At 29.3% G+C, this 17,154-nt stretch overlaps 2 long non-coding RNA genes across 2 annotated transcripts; both read left to right on the forward strand.

Moving 5' to 3' along the window:
* Positions 1-1,504: 1,504 nt before the first annotated feature.
* On the forward strand, positions 1,505-2,403 carry LOC133670447 (uncharacterized). The gene is made up of 2 exons (XR_009834088.1): positions 1,505-1,645; positions 1,936-2,403. It is a non-coding gene; the product is annotated as an uncharacterized LOC133670447 (long non-coding RNA).
* A 5,627-nt stretch (positions 2,404-8,030) lies between these two features.
* LOC133671134 (uncharacterized) lies at positions 8,031-8,969 on the forward strand. Its single transcript, XR_009834211.1, has 2 exons — positions 8,031-8,182; positions 8,472-8,969. It is a non-coding gene; the product is annotated as an uncharacterized LOC133671134 (long non-coding RNA).
* The last annotated feature ends 8,185 nt before the right edge of the window (positions 8,970-17,154 follow it).

The following is a 17,154-nucleotide window of genomic DNA, read 5'->3' on the forward strand; positions in this document are numbered from 1 at the left end:
TATATATATATATATATGAGAAGAATATACTGAAATTGTTTGTTGAGGAAGATCAAAATATATAAGATTAAAAAATTTGAAAGGTTATCTTTGATTGATGAAGTCTCTATTGGCAAAGAAAATTCAATTTGAGAAGGAAAATTTAAAATTAAATGTTAGGACTCAATTGAAAATTTTCAAAATTTAATTGAATTTATTAAAGGCTTAATTGCAAGAAAATTTGATTTTTGAAGTCAATTTAGACTTTAATTGAAAGAAATTAAAGTCTATGGGTCGAATTGCAATTTTTTAAAGTTAATTTGGTCAGATCAGGGGCTTAATTGCATAAATAACAATTAAATCTTATGTTGCATAAATAACAATTACCGATCCTCGCATGATTTCCAACATGTATATGTCTTCATTTTGACCAAATTTGGTTTGTTTTGGATTTTATGTTGATGGGTTTGTTTGATTTTCTTGATAGTTCTTGGTGTTATTAATTTTGTTTTGTGTTTGATCCATTTTGCTCAAGTTGTTTTGATTTTTTTTAATGTTTTGGGTGTTTAATTTATTTTTTGGCTTTGGTTTTGTTTTTAGGTTCTTTTCGGGTCAAACTAGGATTTCTAGCTCGATTGATGGTCATACCAAAAATCTCGGGTCAACCTAGTTGAGTCAACTTGATCGGGTCAAGTAAAAAAAAATGGGTCAAAGGTTTTAATACCATGTTTGGTTTGCCATAAATTTTGTTAAAGGGTTTTCGGGTGTGTTTGGCAAACACCCATTAAGATATATTTGGTAGTTTTATTACAAAGAAAATAGAGTTTTTGTCAAACGAAACCTAAAAAATAATAAAAAATATATATTTTTCTTGCATATGGCTAAAAATCCTAAAGTTATTTAAGCTTTTATTTTAAAAAAATCTAAAATATTTTGACATGTTTTTTTTAAAATAATATATGGATTTTACAATAAATTTGTAAACTTTGAAAAGATTTTGGTCTACATTTTAAAAATATCAAAATTTTTTATTTTATTTATTTTAATACATGAGATTATGAACTTATACGAAAGACATATTCCTGATATTAAAATTTAGAAAGATTTTTTTTTGTTTCTTTTAATATACAAGATCATGAACTTATAAGTAAGACATATTCCTGATATTAAATAAAAAGATAGTTTATTTTTTTATGTTGGCATTAGAACAATTTTGTTTTTAATCTGATAAGATAAATATCTCCTTATTAAAAAAGACTTTTCTTATACCTTAGACACAAAAACTTTTCTTCTTTTTTTTTTACTGATAAAGGAAAAAAATTCCTTATCCTTTCTACCCATATCATTCTTGACGATCCCAATTTGAGAGGATGATCGCCATAATACTGTAGACGTGCAACAAGACTCATCAAATTGATTAAATTACATCAAATCAATTTTCACATAATTTTTTTTAATAAAATTATATTAAAAAAAATATTAATAGCACATAGATATTTTTGGTGGTGGTGGCTATAAATAAGAGTGCAGAGAAGAGGGCAATAGCCATTTTAAACACAAAGTAATATTTCCAAGATGAAGGCCTTTCTTATCATATGCATTCTGTTGGCCGCCGTTGCCTTCTCTTCCTTTTCCACTACCACTGCTCTAGAATTATCCCATGAAGGTGAACCCACCTTTTCTATCTGCTTTCTTTTCCATTGATCTTTTGATTTAAGATAATCATGCACCTACCTAGTTCATATTTATTTATTCGAATATATGTTCAGATAACAGTTCATATGGGAGTATATGTTTATGTATAACGCTGCATCTATGCCTCTGCTTTGATCTATGAGCTGCTCCTCCATATTTTGCTTTCTCCTCTGTTAACAGTATTTTCATCACGGCACCGTATATTTACTGAGTTTGTGATAATTTTCATAGCACGTTAACACGTGTAAGTAAATCTTGCAGGTCCATACAGGACACTTGACGCTTCCATGCAACAACGTGGCCCGATGAAGCCGCCACGTGGCCCGGTCGATCCGCCACGTGACCCGAAGCCGCCACGTGGCCCGGTAGAGCCGCCACGTGACCCGAAGCCACCACGTGGCCCGGTCGAGCCACCGCCTGGAAAGAAGCCACCTCCCGGGTCACAGTAATGCTTGCAAGTGGAATTGTGAAATCCCTTGAGAATGGAACGCTACGGATTGGAAGCCAGTAAAGTGTCGACCGACAGCTAGTAGTATGATAGGAGAACATTTTATGTAAGAAAAATAAACTATGAAGTTCTCATAACATGTCAACAACCATATATTGGTATGATCACGAGGTTTTAATTCCTGTCGGGTTTTGTATTGTATTATCGTAACGAAGTCGATGCAAAATAAATAAAGTGTTTAATTAGCTAGACCATATACTCTAGCTATCTTCTGTTGTTCATATGAGTGTTATACATGCCTTTTTTTTTTTTTTAAGTTTTAAGGGAATGTAATTAAATTGGTATTTAAGAATATGATAACAGTTGTTTTTTAAAGTGTTTTTTTTTAAATTATTTTTAAAAATTATTTTTCACATCATCATATCAAAATATCTAAAAAATATAAAAATATATTAATTTAAATAAAAAAAATTCAAAGTTTTTTAAATGTACTTTATAAAACATAAAAACAATATAGGCTTGCCATCCTAATATGCGACCGACGCAAATCTCAACTGTTTGTCGGGAGTGTTCCTCAAAGAGACAAAGAGTCAAAGACTATAGGAAAATAATGAAACAAAAAATAGCGTATATTGAACATTAATTCTTGTTAATCCAAGCAGGAAACTTCAGTACGGTTTTGTGTCATCCTCCTCCATGATTATGCTTTTACAATTATTATTATTTTCTTTCCAATTAATTTCCATGATTATGCTTTTACAATGCATATTTTTTTGTATGGATCTCAAAAAAAAACCAAAACAACCTTCAAACCAAACACTCTAAGCAGTTCTTGGATTACCAGTTTTAGGGCTGTCCTCAAGAAATATTGGAGTTTATAAATAATTTTCCGGTGTTTTATATCTAAATGAGAATGAAAAATATAATTTTAGGTTTATATAAATGGTATTGTTGAGAGTAATTATCATCTTTAAGCCTTTTTTTTTTTCCATCCTATTCATCCGGGAGATATAATTGGACGTTATAATCTTTACCTTATACACATAGAATATATATTTTTATTAATTATAAATTAACCTCAAAAAATGGAGTTTGTTATTATTTTCATCCATACACGTGTAAATAGAAGGTGGTTTATATTGAATAATGCAAAGAAATGAGAAGAAACACTTAGCTTAAAAAGGTTTATTATTAAATCAAAGTATACATATTTCTACAATAATGCTAAAGTAATTTAGTCAAAAGAAATCTTTACAGATCTTCTTTACAGCTAATTATAGATAGTATGCCTTGCATCAGTTGCATGCTAATCAAAGTATACATATTATCATCGACTTTTGTGGCATGTCATTGCTGACAATCTTCATCACAAATTCGGTGGAATAGTATGCTTTTCAGAAGTTGTAAAAACATACAAAATATAAGGTCATTAACAAAAAAAAAAAACTTTCTAGTAAAAATAAAATGATTTGGTTTACTTTTAAATGGAATAGTATGCTTTTTAGAAGTTATAAAAAATTCAAAAATATAATACTATTTGTTGATTATATCAAATTTAATCTTTAATTTTTTAATTGTTATATATTTTATTTTGATATTTTTTTTAATTTCATCCCTTAAAATTTGATTTAATTTGATTTTTCTATCAACTTTGATCCTTATTCTTTTGATTATTATTTTTTTTCTCTTACTCTTTTCTTAATTAAATTTTTTAATATATCAGATTTGGTCTCCATTCTTTTAATTACTATTTGTGTTACTTGACATAATTATGAAATAAAAATATTTTTTTTTAATTTCATCATCCTTCAATTTTTTTATCTGTCAAATTCAATCCTCATTCTTTTAATAAACTTGAAAAAATAAATCACAGCATTAATAAGTTATTTTCCAACTCATTTTTCATGGCATAGACAAATACTAGAAAGTGTTTTTCAACTCATTTTTCATAACACTTAAAGATTTTTCTCTTTGAGATTTTTTTTCCACTCGAAGATATGTCATCTTCAAGATTATTCATTGGTGGAAACACCTCACCAATTCTAAGAATTTTTTCACCTAACTTTTAAAGGTATACATGAGTGATTATGTTATCATGATTAACTCTCTCAATAGAATAGATAATAGAACTCAAATTTCTAATATTTCTATATCTTACAAGATATCACTTAACAAATTTGAAGGTGTTTAAGTGTAGTGAGAATGAGATTAAATACTCTTGTGTTAGAATACAAAGGTTTTAATAGCATCAATTATAATATAACCAATGAATGATGATTTTGATGTGTTTTTTGACTTATAATAACTTGTAAAACATATAGGTTCAAATTCTCTTGCAAATTTTACAATTAAGAACAATTAAAGTATAATAAAGAAACGGTGATTTTGATGTATTTTTGCATTTATAATAGCTTGTATAATATATAGGTTCAAATTATCTTGCAGATATTACAATTAAACAAGCTATATGAGTGTGTATGTTTATAGCAAAAACTAGTGGTTAATTTATAACCATTATTGTTTAACTGACTGCTAAAATGATCGGCTAATTTCTAAAAAAATTTTAGGTGTTTATCGGTTTATCGTGGATGAACAAGTTTTGCCATATTATATACACCTGCAAGATTTACATGGGCGGGCACAAATATATATTTATGTTTTATAAAGTAGATTTAAAAAACTTTGAATTTTATATGTTAAGATGAGTAGTTCATATATATATATATATGAGAAGAATATACTGAAATTGTTTGTTGAGGAAGATCAAAATATATAAGATTAAAAATTTTGAAAGGGTATCTTCGACTGATGAAGTCTTTATTGACAAATAAAATTTAATTTAAGAAGAAAAATTTAAAATTGAATGTTTAGGACTTCATTGAAAATTTTCAAGGTTTAATTGAATTTATTAAAGGATTAATTGCAAGAAAATTTGATTTTTGAAGTTAATTTAGGCTTTAATTGGAAGAAATTAAAGTCTATTAGTTGAATTGTAATTTTTTGGAGTTAATTTGATTAGATCAGGGACTTAATTGCATAAATAACAAAGTTTGCCTGACAATTAAGAACTTGATGTAAGAAATCCAAAACCAAGGACCAAACTGAAAAAAACGTGTGAATGTAAAGGCTGAAATTAACCTAATTATAGGCCGAATTGAAGAAATTAAAAGTTTTTTTTGGTCAATTGAGGGTTGAAATGCACAAATTTAGAACCAAGGATTAAAATGAAAATAACAGTCAACTTTAGGGCTGGCAATTGAGTTTGACAATGGTGAAATTGCATGAAATTAAATGTTTAGAGGCAATTATAGGTATAATTAAAAGCAATTGGAAGAACAATTGCTCAATTGAAATATACCAAATCCTAAATTAAGAACCCTAAATGACTGTCGTTCAGACTTAATGAAGAGAAGGTGAATGACACATCTTTTATAAGCTTGCATCTCTATTTTGACAGTTTTGGCTGATCGAATCGACAACTTCAAACGAATGAATGTGGAGTTACTAACTTTTAAATTGAGCAAAGTTGGATCCAAATGAAAGGTGTGCACCCCCTCTACCACCTTCAGCTGGTTTCAGACGACGATGTCATAATTGCTTCAACGAGACCTTGAAAATGGACAACTCAGTCAACCCTGACAATGCAACCTAATGCAAAAACTGATTTGGTTTTCGTGTGTTCACATATAAAGGCTCCTTAATGGATTCTTATCAAGGGTTTACATCATTTCCCTCAAAATAAAGAGGTTAAAAATGGATTCAAGACCTCCCAAAACCCTAGAAATACCTTCCTTAAGATCAAAAAAGGCTGAAAAAGAGGGGAAGAAAAAAAGAAAAAAAGAAAAAAAAGGAATAAAAATATCAATAAAAAACATAAGTGCATGGGTCTAAGAGTCTAAACAAAACTTTTCTTAAGTTTTGCAAGTTTGTATGAGGCAATATTTTCCAAAGAAAAGCCAAGAGAGAGTAGTTGTTTTAGGTATACATTGTTGATCCAAAAGTAGATCCTTTGTGAACTGCTTTTGTTGTTTTATTTATTTATTTGGTTTTATATTCATGTTTACAAGCATAGAAAAGAGGTTTGAAATGTTTAACAAATGATGTTGCATTTACCTTTTTATTGCTGTGCTTTTATTTAAAGAAGCTATTTTGAAGTGTTTTTTATAATATTTTTTATACATGAAAGTTGTTATTTAAGTTTGTTTTTCATATACAATGTCATTTTAATTTTGTTTAACTTAAGTTATGCATGTTAAAACAATGATGTTTATCCTGGGCTTGTTAGGTTTGCTTATGCACTTCATGAGTTTAGAAAATCAATTTTGAATCCATATTGCATCAACATATATGTTGATTTAAGTTGATAGTTTTTTTGATTTGGTACCTCATGCTTGATTTTGATGCTTTGATGTTTTTTTTGTTAGTTTTTTGGTTCAAACATGTTTGTGTATGTTATTTTGACTTTTTGAGATAAAAAGAGTATGTTTTATAAACAAAAAAAATACATGCCTTGACTAGGAACTTTTCTAGGTTTTTTAGGCAATGTTCTTTGTGTTCTTGAGAAGAACGTTGCCTTAGCCCATAGATTCGGATCAATTTCGATCCATTTCCTTGCATACAACCCTTTCTTATATGATTAACCATTAATTCAGTGTTTATTTGCATCAATAATATGATTTTAACGGTTTTCAATCCTAGAGTTTTGGTTTATAACTGAAATCTATTTTGACAAAATTGTTATGTTTAAGTGATAATCGAAGTAAATAGATGTCAGATTATCGATGTTTGCATGATTTCCAACATGTATATGCCTTCATTTTGACCAAATTTGGTTTGTTTTGGATTTTATGTTGCTGGGTTTGTTCGATTTTCTTGATAGTTCTTGGTGTTATTTGTTTTTTTTTTGTGTATTTGATCCATTTTGCTCAAGTTCTTTTGAATTTTTTTTAATGTTTTGGGTGTTTAATTAATTTTTTGGCTTTGGTTTTGTTTTTAGGTTGTTTTCAGGTCAAGCTAGGATTTCTAGCTCGATTGATGGTCAAACCAAAAATCTCGGGTCAACCCAGTCGAGTCAACTTGATCGGGTAAAGTAAAAAAAATGGGTCAAAGGTTTTAATACCATGTTTGGTTTGCCATAAATTTTGTTAAAAGGTTTTCAGGTTTTAGGGTGTGTTTGACAAACACCTATTAAGATATATTTAGTAGTTTTATTACAAAGAAAATAGAGTTTTTGTTAAACGAAGCCTAAAAAATAATAAATTTTTTTTTCTTTCATATGGCTAAAAATCCTAAAGTTATTTAAACTTTTATTTTTTAAAAAATCTAAAATATTTTGACATGTTTTTTTTTTAAATAATATATGGATTTTACAACAAATTTGTAAACTTTGAAAAGATTTTGGTCTACATTTTAAAAATACCAAAAACATTTTATTTTATTTATTATAATACATGAGATTATGAACTTATACAAAAGACATATTCTTGATATTAAAATTTTAATTTTTTTTTTCTTTTAATATACAAGATTATGAACTTATAAGTAAGACATATTCATGATATTAAATAAAAAGATAGTTTATTTTTTTATGTTGGCATTAGAACGGTTTTGTTTTTAATCTGATAAGATAAAGACCTCCTTACTAAGAAGTACTTTTCTTATATCTTAGACACACAAACTCTTATATTTTTTTTTTTACTGATAAAAGACAAGAATTCCATATCCTTTCCACCCATATTATTCTCGATGATCCCGATCCGAGAGGATAATCACCGTAACGCTGTACATATGCAACAAGACTCATCAAATTAATTATATCACATCAAATCAATTCTCCTGTAATTTATTTTTAAAAAAATTATATTAAAAAAATATTAGTAGCACCTAGATATTTTTGGTGGTAGTGGCTATAAATAAGAGTGCAGAGAAGAGGGCAATAGCCATTTTAAACACAAAGCAATATTTCCAAGATGAAGGCCTTTCTTATCATATGCATTCTGTTGGCCGCCGTTGCCTTCTCTTCCTTTTCCACTACCACTGCTCTAGAATTATCCCATGAAGGTGAACCCACCTTTCTATCTGCTTTCTTTTCCATTGATCTTTTGATTTAAGATAATCATGCACCTACCTAGTTCATATTTATTTATTCGAATATATGTTCAGATAACAGTTCATATGGGAGTATATGTTTATGTATAACGCTGCATCTATGCCTCTGCTTTGATCTATGAGCTGCTCCTCCATATTTTGCTTTCTCCTCTGTTAACAGTATTTTCATCACGGCACCGTCTATTTACTGAGTTTGTGATAATTTTCATAGCACGTTAACACGTGTGAGTAAATCTTGCAGGTCCATACAGGACACTCGACGCTTCCACGCAACAACGTGGCCCGATGAAGCCGCCACGTGGCCCGATGAAGCCGCCACGTGGCCCGGTCAAGCCACCACCTGGCCCGATGAAGCCACCACGTGGCCCGGTCAAGCCACCACGTGGCCCGGTCAAGCCACCACCTGGAAAGAAGCCACCTCCCGGGTCACAGTAATGCTTACAAGTGGAATAGTGAAATCCCTTGAGAATGGAACACTACGGATTAGAAGCCAGTAAAGTGTCGACCGACAGCTAGTAGTATCTTTATGATCATGGATGGTAATATGATAGGAGAACATTTCATGTAAGAAAAATAAACTATGAAGTTCTCATAACATGTCAACAACCATATATTGGTCTGATAACGAGGTTTTAATTCCTGTCGGGTTTTAAATTGTATTATCGTAATGAAGTTGATGCAAAATAAATAAAGTGTTTAATTAGCTAGACTATATACTCTAGCTATCTTCTGTTGTTCATATGAGTGTTATGTTATTTTATTTTTTAGTTTTAAGGGATTGTAATTAAGTAGATATTTGAGAATACGGTAACGATTTTTTTTTACAGTGTTTTTTACTTGGAAATGTATTAAAATAATATTTTTTAAAATTATTTTTACATTATAATATCAAATAATCTAAAAAATATTAATTTAAATAAAAAAATTCAAAGTTTTTTAAATGTACCTTTTAAGACATAAAAACAACATGTGCTTCCCATCCTAATGTCACCGACGCAAATCTCAACTGTTTGTCGGGAGTGTTCCTCAAAGAGACAAAGAGTCAAAGACCATAGGAAAATAATGACACAAAAAATAGCCTATATTGACATTCTTGTTAATCCAAGCAGGAAACTTCAGTACGGTTTTGTGTCATCCTCCTCCATGATGATAAAATTTAAATTCGTAATGATTTGATTAATAAAATTATATATAATCAGTTGATTAATAAAATTTTTATATAATGCTAAGAAACTATCTTAATAAAAAAATTTAAATTATTAAATAAAATTTAGTATATAATTTATTAAATAAGCTTTCTGAGTCTTGAATTGATGAAAACAAAAGGCAACCATCCGGCTGCCAGTCCTCAAACAACTTTTCTTTAATAGAAAAGACCCAAACCTCCTTAATTTGAGAAAGGAAATTGAGAAAAAAAAAAAAAACAAATGATTTATATCTTCGCACTCCATTAATTACCACAATGAATACAAATTGTATTCAGTTTGCGTTCTTTGCATAACATATATAATATCATCTCAGAAACTCTAGCCTGTGAAGGCAAATCTTGCGTTCCAAATTCCATCGGTAAATATAAGATCGAATTCTAGTAGTGAGAGATCTTACGATTTTCAACGGTCTGATGAAATGGCTTCCATACAAATGTTATAAGCTTGAGTAATTTTCACCAGTTTCTAGAACAGCTATTGGGTGCATTATGGCTCCAGAAACTTCTGTTGAAATGATGATTATTAAATAACCTTTTTTAATTTTAAAATTTAAGTTTTTAGTTGAGATTTCAAGATATAATTTATATTATTTTTTAATATATTCTTTTAATATATATTATTTTTTAATACATTCCCTTGAGAGAATTTTTTGAGCTGGAAATTTACACATGTCCATGTTATATTGTATTTATTTTTATCAAATAAATAAGAATGGTAAGACTTAAATTCGTGACCGTTTGAAAAACTCTAATATTATATTAAAATATTAATTCAATTAATAATTTAAATTATTAAATAAAATTTTAAAATATAATTTATATTGTTTTCTAAAATTACCAGTTAAGTAAACTTCGATCTTGCCTGGGATCTGATTTGCTCTCGTACAAGTCAATTATGAGAGCTGCTTTCAAGATTCATATGAACTGCTGCTTTCCATGAGCACTTTCTTTACGGGTTACAGCAATAAAATTCAAATTTTGACACCCCCTTTTTATGACAATTTCCCCTCAAATAACTAGCCTTTGCTTTCGGTGAAAAGGGGAGGAATAAAATTCATTCAAATGGGTATAAACTTATGCCTAGTAGCTAGATATATGATCAAAGAGGATACCAACACTTATATATATATATATATATATATATATATATATATATATATATATATATATATATATGTTTGATTTGAGTTTGTAACAATTTAGTTATCAAGGTTTTGATATCATATTAAATAATCAATTCAATTTAAAAATTTAAGTTTTTAGATGAGATTTTAAGATATAATTTATATTATTTTTTAATATTGATCCTATTATCTTTAAACAGTACTTGGATTAGTAGTTTTAGACTGTGTTGTCTAAGTGAGAATGGAAAATATAATTTTAGGTTTATATAAATGCTATTGTTGAGAGTAATTATCATCTTTAAGCTTCTATTATTTTTCCATTCTATTTTTATGATTCATCCGGGAGATATAATTGGACATTATAATCTTTACCTTATACACATAGAATATATATATATTTTTATTAATAAATTAACCTCAAAAAATGGAGTCTGCTATTATTTCCATCCATACACGTGTAAATAGAATTGCAACCATACTTTTCGAAGGTGGCTTCCATTGAATAATGCAAAGGTGGTTTATTATTAAATCAGAGTATGCTTATTTCTACAATAATGGTGAAGTAATTTAGTCAAAGGAAATCTTTACAGATCTTCTTTACAGCTAATAGTATGCCTTGCATGTGTGTCCCGTAACCATTATCATCGACTTTTCTGCATGTTTTTCTGGATTAAACTTTTGTGGCATGTCTTTGCTGACAATCTTCATCACAAATTCGGTGGCATGATATTGTTGACTTTCTTTGGCCACCAATTTTTATGTAAAATAGTTTTTTAATTAGGCTATCTTCGGAACTTTTTCATGTTTATTTAGTAATTAAAAAGGTGATTAATAAAAAAAATACTTTGGTTTAATTTTTTAAGAAGTGTTTTTTATGATTTTAATTTTGGATGGAATAGTATGCTTTTCAAAAGTTGTAAAAAATTTAAAAATATAATGTTATTTGTTGATTATATCAAATTTGATCTTCAATTTTTTTGTTATATATTTTATTTTGAATCTTTTTTTCTTCAATTTCATCCTTTAAAATTTGATTTTTATATCAACTTTGATCCCATTATTTTGATTGTTATTTTTTTTTTCTCTTACTCTTTTCTTAATTAAAATTTTTAATATGTCAGATTTGGTCTCTATTCTTTTGATTGCTATTTGTTTTATTTGAAATAATTATGAAATAAGATTTTTTTTTTAATTTCATCATCTTTCAATTTTTTCATTTATCATAGTTGGTCCTCATTCTTTTAATAAACTTGAAAAAATAAATTCCAACATTAATAAGTTATTTTCCAGCTTATTTTTCATGACATAGACAAACACTATAAAGTGTTTTTCAACTCATTTTTCATAACATTATCAAACATAAAAAAAAAAATTCACTTTCTAAGAATCTTTTTCTATGAAAATCATATGAGGAATTAACACTAAGCTATTTACTACACTTGAAGATTTCCCTATTCGAGATTTTTCTTTCACGTGAAGACATGTCTTTTTCAAGATTATCCATGGGTGGAAACACCTCACCAATTCTAAGATCTTTTCACCTAACTTTTAAAGGTATACAGGAGTAATTTTATTATCATGATTAATTCTCTTAATAAAGTGAATAATACAACTCAAATTTCTAATATAGATAATACTTCATAAATTTAAAGATGTTTAAGTATAATGAAAATAAAATTAAATATTTTTATACTAGAATACAAAAGTTTTAATAGCATTATAATCAACGAATAATTGTGGAAATATAGGCGAGATTGCATGTCCATGGAAAGCCAAGACAAAAACGTTGTGAGCCTTAATTAGAGGCGTGATTGTGGTAACCCTTGAAAATCGATCACTTTGGATCAGAAGCAAGCAAAGTTGTGTGCTTGAAAGTATAGACTGCTAGTGCACCCAGTTTCTTGGCCTAGCTGTCCTGGTAGAGAATTTCTTATCTCTGCTCTTTAGGTTCAAATTTTTGTGTGCATGTCTATTATCCTTGCAGTGTCTTACCTGTCTACTGGGCTTGCAGGGTGTTCAATGGATCCGGAGATTAGTCGTGGTACGCGTAAACTGGCCTGGACGCCCCGGGTTATAAAAAAAAAGTATAGACCGCTAGTAGTGTATATCTATATGAAAGTTGTGTTACTATGTTATTTTGAAATGAGAACCATTTACGTCAGAAGAACTATTTATGTTATATGCATTTGAAGTTTTATAATTTCTATCGTTCGAAAGTTCTCTTGTCTGTAATATCCGGCCCATCTGAGATTGATCAGTTATATTGATGAATTATGTTGTGATGTTATGTCAAACTACTTTTGAAAACACTCACACTCACATACATACATATATATATATATATATATATATATATATATATATATATATATATATAATCTCACACTCTCCTTCAAGCGAAGAGAAGACAGCCCTTGTTCTCGTCAGAATAGAGAGCAGTTGGTCAGATGATGGCACAAACTTGAGAATAAGATCGGCGGAGGCCATTCATTCTCGCAGCTATTGAAATGGGACTTTGGTGCCCAAAATAATTCATTTTGGATGGGCTTGTGAGCTGTTTAAGTATCCACCAATCTGTGTACATGAGAGAAGTGAGACTCAAGCCCCTTTAACTATCAATAATTGATCATTTTGTATATGGACTCGTAAGTTTAGCTGTAGAACCAAGTTGGAGTGCGATAAAAACTTATAGGCGTTTTGTTGGATGACCACTGCTTATCTGGCCAAGAATAACATATTTGAGGTCACCGATTCGATCGAATTTCAGGTTATTAAATACTTGCATGTTCGTTAATTTGAGAATTTCAAAGGATTAGGTGTTACTAAAAATAATAATAATAATAATAACATGCTTGAACCGTCTTTCTCTAGGTTTTGGAGACTCACGTAAAGTCACATCATGTTTTGTTGGAGGTGATAATAACTCATATCATATACTGATTTATTACTTCTTAAGTATTGTATATTTTTTACAATTATAATGACTTATTACATTAAATTACTAGTATTATACTAAAAAAATATATATGTGTAATGAGCCATTACATGATTAGGAGTAATCATGCAGGGACCTGATTGCAAAGAGTTTTTCATCATGAGGACTGAGTTGTAATTTTATTAAAAAATACAAGGAAAGAAATTTCAAATAAAGATTACTTCCATCATATGTGTGGATAGAATGCACTCTTACTTTTCAAAGGTGTCTTATTCAATAATGCGAAGTATTTGATACGTTCGTTAATGATCTTGGGCTCGTGTGGACTTTATTTCAAGAATATATAGTTCCCTTCGAATGCTGCTAAAAATCATGGTGGCTATAAACAAGAGCGGTGGAGATATAGGAGAGCATAACCATTTTAGTTAGTCACATATTTCCAAGATGAACTCGAAGGCCTTTCTTATCGCATCCATTCTCTTAGCTACCATTGTCTTCTCTCCCCTGTCCACTTGCACTGCTCGAGAGTTGGCCGAGCGAGGTGAGATTTTATTTCCAACATTAACTCCAGAAAAGCAGCTCATTTTGTGTGTGTAATCTCTGTGTACGCCGGTTTTTTTCATGCACACAACTTTTTGTTATAAAACTGATTAGTCAACCTTTACTTTTACTTCCAGCATTTTAATTAACTTAAGATAATCATTTCATGTTATATGTTATTTAATTAATCTGACGTCGTGGGCTATCTTATAAAAAGAAAATGATTTTCAAAGGTGGTAACTCCATTTAAAAGGTAAGAAGAAAACTATTGTAAGATCTAATATTGCTTGGGATTTTCCAAAGGCTTTGTAGAAAAAGCCCTTAATTCTATTAATTAAAAACCTTTCACCATGTATTTTGATACTTGTTTAATAATTGCCATGATTCAATTCGCCGTTATCTTAACAAGCTAACGTTTATATACGTGTGTGTAAATCTTTCAGCTGTACACAGCCCACCTATTAACCCTCTTAACCCAGGCAAAGTTCCATTCAATTGCGGTAGGGGTAAGCGATATTGCGTACCTAGCCAACCACCAACATCAACACCATGTCTTCCTTACAAGCGTGATTGTGGGCGGCGCCTTTAAGATTAGAAGCAAGCAAAGTTGAGTGCTCAGAAGTATGGAGAGCTTCTGCTGTCTTTATCAATATGTAAAATGATGAGAACTATTTATGTGAGAAAAATAAATAAAGTTCTCCAGTGGATTAGAAGAAGCAAGCAAGGTTGTGTGCTTAAAAAGTATGGACGGCTCATCGGTGTTTATCAATATGTAAAATGTTATTTTGATATGGGAACTATTTACGTGAGAAAAATAAATAGAGTTCTTAGTGACTTTCATGGTATCTTTTGAGGTTTTAATTTCGGGCATTATGCAGTCCTCTTATTTGTTGTCTCCCATGAGAATTATTAATGAAGTTTAATTATGCCAAACAAAATTAATGCTTAATTTAATGTTTTTTCATGTAAAAATCAGTTTGAAAATTAGGTTGAATCACAAAAATAAATACTCTCTGAAGCTCTAATACCATATCATCTTAACTTCAAAGCTTATGTTTCTACGTAAAACTTTAAAGCTTCAGTTTCTCTTTTATCTCTCAAAACCATGTTCAAACTATTATTTTCTATTTGTATGCACTGTTTCTGTTTGGTTTCCTAGAAAAAATGGGACAGGTTAAAAAAATTGATGGTAAACTGCACAGCCCTTGTTTGAGTGGGGTTTTTTCCTTTAATTTAGTCAAACGACATGGAAAAGAAATAGATTTCATAATTTATAAAGAATCTCTCTATTATTTTTTATTTTATTTTCAATTAATGCAATACTCAGTTGAACATGTCTCTTCGGGCTATAATACATAATTATTTTTTTAATTATTAATTTTTATTTCTAATTTTCTCGATCTTTACTAACCAAAAAAATTATCAATAAATAGTGGCTAAAATAGCAACATTATATTTTATTGAAAAAAATCACCATAATTTATTCGATGATATTTTTTTTGTTAGTATTTAACAATTTTCTAACACTAACTAATTTTTTAATAGATATCAATCATCCCACCATAGATGAGTGGTCTTACCATTTCAAATGGTTCGATGAATTTGTTTTTTTTTACTGTTAAAGAATAATATATATTATATCTTGAGATCTCATCTAACAGTTTAGACTCTTGGGTTGAATTGGTTTTTTAATATGGTATCAGAGACTTGATGACCAAGCGGTCACGAATTCAAATCTCACCATCCTCTTTTATTTGAGAAAAATTAAGGATAAGGTAATGTGAGCTCAAGCCCAAAGAGCTTTTTCTTGAGGGTGTGTGTTGGAGAATAATATAAATTATATATTGCAACCTCACCTAACAGCTTAAATTCTTAGGTTGAATTGGTTCTTTGACACGTACAGATGTTATAAGCTAGAGTAATTATCATCGGTATCAAGAACAACTATTGGGTACTTTATGGCTTTAAAAGCTACTGCAAAAATATAATTACATTATTGTTAAGCAGTTTTTGTATTAGTTGTTAGTAGTATATTGGCTCCTGCTCTGCAACGGATTAATATTTTTTAATGTAAAAAAAATATTAAGAATGTAGTAAATATTTTAATAGCCTTGAGTCAGGTAGTCATCCCAGACCCAAGGTGCTTAGGCCTGGCGTAGTTATCAAACTCAAGTTTCTTGGGTCTGGAATGGTTGTCAGACCTAAATAGTTTGGGTTAGGTATGGTAGTCAGACCCAAGGCACTTGAATATGATAATAATACTAGGTGCAAGCTACTTTTTCATCTTTTCTGAGTCTAAAAGTGTTATTTTATTGAATGTGAAAATTGTAAAACTCGAAATACCCTTTTTCAAGAGCCTCTCCGTTTTTTTTTTTTAATCTTAGGGACAAGTAAGTATTTTTATCCATTACTAGCTGGTTGACTAACGGTGAAAGGTTCCTCCTTCAGAGGTCTCTAAGCATAACATAGCGTGTTGGATTAATTTAGTGCATGCATGTAATATACCATAGTAAATGGATGCCGGGTTATTGTAAAAAGTATGATTACTGCAGTTATGTGCTTTAATTCCTTCGCTATTTCACCTCCCCAATTAATTAGCGACAACGTTATACGAAAAGGCACACATGATTATCAAAACTTACCACCTCATATTGAATCTACCACAAAAAAAAATAGAGTTAATTATAACTTCGAAAAGTATGAAGGCAATTGTATCTACATGAGCAAAACTTGAAAAATTTCGTGTAAAACTTCGAAAAGTATAAAACTTAAAAATTAAGAGATAGGTGTAAATCAAGATATTTAGTCTCTATACATGAGATACTTACCCGACTGTATTTAATAAATTTATTTATTAAAATAATTTTTTTATTCAAGAAAATGGTAATAGAAATAAAAACACAAATTAAATTGATTAAATATAATAAAAGATGAAAAAAAAAACAATGCGTGACTGCACATATTAGAAATATTATCTGAAAATATTTATTTTTTATTTTCAAAACTAAAGTTCATTCATACAAAAGATTAAAAAATTTATATTATAGATGAATCAGAAAAACTTTTAAAATTTAAATGCATAACCAAAAAAATTAATTGCAATTTAAAAGAGGCTCTC

This window comes from Populus nigra, chromosome 13, assembly GCF_951802175.1.
Source record: "Populus nigra chromosome 13, ddPopNigr1.1, whole genome shotgun sequence".
Taxonomy (NCBI): domain Eukaryota; kingdom Viridiplantae; phylum Streptophyta; class Magnoliopsida; order Malpighiales; family Salicaceae; genus Populus; species Populus nigra.